Here is a 6,102-nt window from a genome sequence, read left to right as displayed (position 1 = left end):
AAAAAAATTGATGACGACAAGGTAAGGAAACTGTTTCTGTGTTTGTTTCATTTGAATTAAGGTGGTTAAAAGCAGCATTTTTCTTCTGCATAGTAGTTTCAAAGCTGTATAAAGTCAATGTTTGGTGGTAAACTTTTGAAAGAACAACCATCACATTTTGTTCAGAGTTACAAACAACCTCCATTCCCAAGGTGTTCGTTACTCTGAGGTTCTACTGTACCAGGTCCCTTCCACTGACCTAACTGTAATGTCGACTTAATTTACCTTTGCGAGAGGCATAGCGCTTACATTGTTGTTGATGGGTCAGAGAGGCAGTGTAAACGCAGTGTTGTGTAAGTTGACTGAATTGACCTCCGAGAGGAGTCCCACAGTTCTCCACTGTGACTGCTCTGGAGATACAGGACAGGACAGCTTGGTTGCCAAGCATGATGCCTCAGAAGGCATCACTGGTGATCATATGCAATTCTAATCAACCTGTAGGGGGTTACATGCTTTTTTTATATATCTTTTTTTTTTGTTTAATATGAAGGAAAAGTGAGGTGCAGTGAGCGTCTTCCAGTTATATAGAGGGTGCCCTCCAGAAAAGACTTATGTGCACAGGGACGGCCTGGGAATCCTCAATGGAGATATCTAGGAAACTTTGTTTTCGTGGAGGTACGCTGCAATCCTTTGCAGAAGGCTTCTGGGGAGGGTTACCTTATTTCTTCCTCCACGGTAGGACACTTTCCCACGCCACTCCAGTATCAACTGTGCTGGCATCATTGCGGCAGCAGCATGCGGACCTGGTCTGTACACAGATGTTTGCAGTATCTGTTCCTGTGTTGCCTCTGTTTCCCTCAGGACACTGATATTGCATAGGGTCCACCTAGGAGTGGAAGTTTTTCATTACACGTGCTCATACTGCAAACAATAGAGTATGTGATCACCTCTCTCCCCCTCCCCCCCCCCCCGCCCTGCACACACACACATGGTGGTTTCTGGTCCCTTGACCATTGTTTCCAAAACATGGTAGTGGTTTGGTTGGCAGGGATTGGTGTTGACCTCAATCTGCAAGCCCAAAGTGACTACTACCAGCAATGTTAAGGGAAGGGGGTGGGTGGGATTCCTGTGTTCCCTTGTGGCTGCAACTCTTTCTCCCCTGACCCCCCACCCCTAAACCGCTCTGGACAAAGACCACAATTTGGGAAGCTTAAGACTGGTCCCCGGTCTCAAAGCAATGTCTGTATTCCTAAGGGGAGGGGGCATTGTCCACTACCCACCTGTGGTCCCAACGTGGATTTCCTGCAAGTTGCAGCACAAGGCCTGTTACGCAGGCTGCTGGGCCATACTCACCATGGCTGGAACAGCAAACTGGCTCATTGAACAGCCAGGGATTCTGATTATTTTCTGGCTTGCACTTCAGTGTAATAAGGGAAGTGATATTTAAATGGTAACCTTGCACTAGACTCAGGGTATGCACTGACCATGGTTGCCTTGTGCTTTGCATGCCTTATAGTAGAAAGTTTTGGCCTTCAGCACATCCTCCATGCTGGCGGAGGGGCTTTTGCAGATTAGAAGCTGGAGGGGGGGAAGAACGCATGTTCAATGAGATAATGAATGCCTCTGGGACAGCTGACATGGAGCTAAGAGCCTGGAGGATTTCATTGTTTGAAAAATTGGCCGTGGATATGGACAGATGAAGAGTATACCAGGAGCATGAGTGTACCATGCAGGATGAGATGCTGCGGATTATGAAGGACCAATCGGACACATTGAAGTAACTGAGTCAAGAAAAAGAACTTGTGGCTAGATTCCCTCTATAGCCCCTGTAGAATGGCCTGCAAGCATCGCCCTGTTCCCAATACTACTACTCAAATGTTCCAGGAAGTGGCAGGGGAAGGTGCAGTATTCCTTCCACTCAACAGTGGGGGGAGGGTGCTAAAAACAAAAGGCAGCCATTCAAAGACCTTTAATGGACAAGACTTCTGTACTTTCAGGACACAAGCACGCTTGGTTTCTCCCCTCCAATTTAGCACACAGTTTGCCCAAGGTTAATTATTTTTCCTTTTTATTTTTGTGCAATAAAAGACAATGTTTAGAGAATTAAACACTTTTTTTTTTTAAACTTATTCCAGGCACGGGGACTTGGGGAGAGAGGAGGTACAGGGGAACTGATGCAATGGAGGAGATGATGGAGAAGGCACAATGCAGATAAGCAGTGCACATTACTCTAGCTCATTAGTGAAACTCTCTTTTCCAAAGCCTCCCAGAGAGACAGAGCTCCTTGCTCGGCTCCTCTTCTTGCCCTGGTATCTGTCTGCTCAAAATTAGCTGCCAGGCCATCTGCCTCTGCACCCCACCCCTGCAGAAACTTTTCTCTCCTTTGCCCTCACAGATATTATGGGGCACACAGCAGGCAGCGATAACAATGGGGATATTGTTTTTCACTGAGGTCTAATCTAGTAAGCAAACTGCACCAGCGACCCTTTAAATGTCCAAAGACACACTGCACCACCAGTTTGCGCTTGCTCAGCCTATGGTTGAACCGCTCCTTACTGCTGTCCAGGGAGCCGGTATATGGCTTCATGAGCCATGGGAGCAAGGGATAGGCTGGGTCTCCCAGCATCACGATTGGCATTTCAACATCACCAATGGCTATTTTGCAATTTGGAAAGCAAGTTCCTGCTTGCAGCTTTCTGAACAGACCTGTATTCCTAAAGATGTGTGTGTCACACACCTTTCCTGGCCATCCCACATTGATGTCGGTGAAATGCCCCTGTGATCCACCAGCACTTGCAACGCCATTGAGGAGTACCCCTTTCAGTTTATGTAGTCTTTGGCAACGTGGTGTGTGCCAAGAATGGGATATGCGGTCTGTCTGTCTGTGGCAAAACCATCCACTATGTCCTGCACGTTTCCCAGAGTCACTACCCTTCTTAGCAGAAGTCTATTAATGGCCCTGCAAACTTGGATCACAGCAGCTCCCACAGTGGATTTACGAACTCCAAATTGACTCCCTACTGGCCAGTAGAAGTCTGGTGTTGCACGCTTCCACAGAGTGATCACAACTCTTATCCACTGTCAGAGCAGGTCTCATTTTTGTGTTGCTGCACTTCAGGGCTGGCGAAAGCTCTGCACAAAGGTCCTGGAAGGTGAACTGCATTCAAAAGTTCTGCAGCCACTGCTTGTCATCCCATAGCTGCATAACGATCCGGTCCCACCAGTCAGTGCTTGTTTCCTGGGACCAGAAACTGCACTCCACCGTGTTCAACTGCTGTGCAACTGCATTGTTTTGCTCTATGGCTTGCTTGAGTGATATCAGTGTTTCGTGTGGTGGCTCCTGTCTTTGCTCTGAAAATACACCACATGCCTTATCCTGAGGTATGTAATGCTCACAACAAGAGTGCAGAGCTGAGCAGGGTCCATGCTTCTCAAGCTATGGCATGTGTGGCTAAGCCAGGCTTTCAGAAAAAAGGTGCAAGAAAGTATGGGTTGTTTGCTATTGATGTCAGGGGAGGAACGGAGGGAGGAAACCATTGTGGGAGGTCAAAGCCATGTTCCCATTCTCTATTGCAATGTTTTGTTCCCATGAGGTATTGCAAACCCTTCCCAAACCCTGCTGTGGCTAGTTGCATTGTGGGTTAGCTACCCACAGCGCATTGCTCTGTGCATCGACGCAAGCGCTGCTAGCGAGGACCCACTCTACCAACACAATGAGTGTGGTGTGGACGCTCCTGACTTAATTACTGTGATGGCTGGATGTTGACATGTGTGGTGATGGTGTAGATATGCCCTTACTGTTGGGGGGCTTTTTAAAAGAAACTGTCTTCTTTTTTTTTTTTTTTTTTAAGAAACTTGTCTCCCCACCCTCTGTGTGATTTCTTCATATCCAGGCAAGCTCAATTTCTGCATCTTAGCTGTCACTGTAGAACTTGCTAATGTTCTTCACTGCACATAATTTATTAAACATCCTCTAGCCTTAATTGATACATTTAATAGATTAAAGTACACTTACCAGTTTTTACATAGTTTGTTTGATCTGTAACGGAAAACACTAGTTCAGTCTTGTGTCATAGGGTAAGAGAGGTAAAGTGTATGACCACACTAGTCTATGTGCAGGTGTCAATATTTCCAAGTTTTATATGGAAACTGAATCATCCTGCTTTTCCTCTCCATTGTTCCTTATCTCTCTTCATACTAACATACTTCCAGAATATATCTTGTAATGCTTCTGTAATGTAAGAAAGTCAAATGGGATCATTTTCGCATGGGCATAGTCAGCTATGAAAAGGCCAATCGTAAGTTATGCAAGTCAGCTGTGAAGACCGTTTCTTTGATATTTCTTAAACATTCCCTCCGTATGGTATAGATTTTTTTTATCATCTTTAAAATATGCTTATTAGGTATATTTCTCTCCATTTTAAAGGGACTGTAAACTGGATAATCACCAGGTTCTTATATTGCAGTCTCAGTTATGGGGTGAATATTGGCTCCACTGAAGTCAATGTCAAATGGGGCTAGAATTTCATTCATGGATGTCTAATGGCTGTTAATGAGTAAAGATGTTTTATGTTGCTTTACAAATACTGATGGTTTTAATGCTGTCTACTGTAGAATCATTCATATTAATACAACTGCACCCAAGAATATTTTCTGAATGATCTCAAACTTTTATGTGTGTATTCTTGTACTGAGAAGCTATGCCTAGCCTTCTGCTATGTAATGTCTCACAGTTGTATGAAAGAGGGTAACTTGACAAGGTTTTCTCTCTTCATTTTGACGTTTATCAGGATTATTTTCATAGAAAGCAAAATCGAATGCCTAGTCCTTGGAATGTTAAAACAGCGGCTCAGGAGCTTTTAGCATTCAGGTAAAAGTGAAGACCTGTATTAATAATGAGTCTGCATTAAACTGCTATCCACTGTAACAACTTTTATTACATTCCTTTTGCTTCTTTATGCACATACCACATTTGATGGACAAGAACACTCTGACTTGACCATGCCAGGGACTACAGTGTGTAAGAGATTGCTTCAGGGTTTTTATAGCTTAAACGTGCCTCTATCTGTCTTGTGAGTCATGATCTAATCAAGAGATGTGAACCCAGATTAGATGTAATGTTGGTTTACCATTAACTCTTGGGGCTTGCAAAACTGCAAATTTAGGATTTTCTATAACTGACTCTGGTCTCTCAAATTTCAGTATTTGGCCTCTCTTCGGGGCCAATGCCTGTTGCTTTGGACTTGGACCAATTGCCACAGAGATCCAGAATAATTTTCCTACCCATCCGAACATAACTGGGTATTTATTGCCTTGAACTTTTGAACTGGATAAAGCCTATTTTATAGCTTAATTTTAAATGACACCCTTTTGTTCACCTGAACTTATTTTTCTTAATATTCTCCCACTGATTTAGTAAAAATTGCTTCTTTTAAAGAGAGACAGCTTCTTGGAAAGCTTTTTGTGCACGTCATTCTGGAAAACTTCCCCTCCGTTTTGGAGAACTTCTGTTGATGCCATGCTCCGCCAAAGTTTCTTCTTTTGAGCTTTCATTGATTTCCAAAAGGAAATGTGATTGTTCAGTTTACCCTTTGTATGCTTTCCACCACTCTACTTCTCTTTTCTGCCTCTCCTCCACATTCTCTCTTCTCTCCCCGCCCACCTATAAAGGCCAGGATGTGGGGAATAGCCATCACAGGGCCTCTGCTTGAGTACCCGAAGTGAAAGATTCTTGCATGTCTAAAACATGGAGCTTTATTTTTTTTAATCTTATCCTAAGATAATAGAGTTGTTGGGAAAATCTTTCAGAGAAAGGACTGTGTGGAAGAGGCTTGAAAAATCTTTGGAGTCATTAATCTCTAGCTTTCTTTGAGAGACACACTTTGGATTCAGTAGTGTATAATAAAGCAAAAATACTCATGTATTTATTCAGTAACTGTATGTTCTATGCCCTTAAACGTGATTGTTTTGAAATTAATACTAACCTTGTTACATGTGATGTTTTAAAGTAAAAAACTTATGTGCACTGTTTTTAAAGTTTTTTTTTTTTAAAGTTTGTGTATAATTCAGTGGTTTAATGTGCTTTAATTAGGCTAGTAAAGTAGTTGTAGAATATAAATAAAT

General features: G+C 43.2%; 1 protein-coding gene across 2 annotated transcripts in view; it reads left to right on the top strand.

The window, feature by feature from the left end:
• MRPS6 (mitochondrial ribosomal protein S6) overlaps positions 1 to 6,102 on the top strand; it is a 63,686-nt gene that overhangs the window by 23,749 nt on the left and 33,835 nt on the right. The gene's annotated exons all lie outside the window — the stretch shown is intronic.

The sequence above is a fragment of the Gopherus evgoodei genome, chromosome 1 (assembly GCF_007399415.2).
Source record: "Gopherus evgoodei ecotype Sinaloan lineage chromosome 1, rGopEvg1_v1.p, whole genome shotgun sequence".
In the NCBI taxonomy this organism is placed as follows: Eukaryota; Metazoa; Chordata; order Testudines; family Testudinidae; genus Gopherus; species Gopherus evgoodei.
Note: the sequence above shows the minus strand (reverse complement) of the source record. Positions and strands in the feature narration are given on the sequence as shown.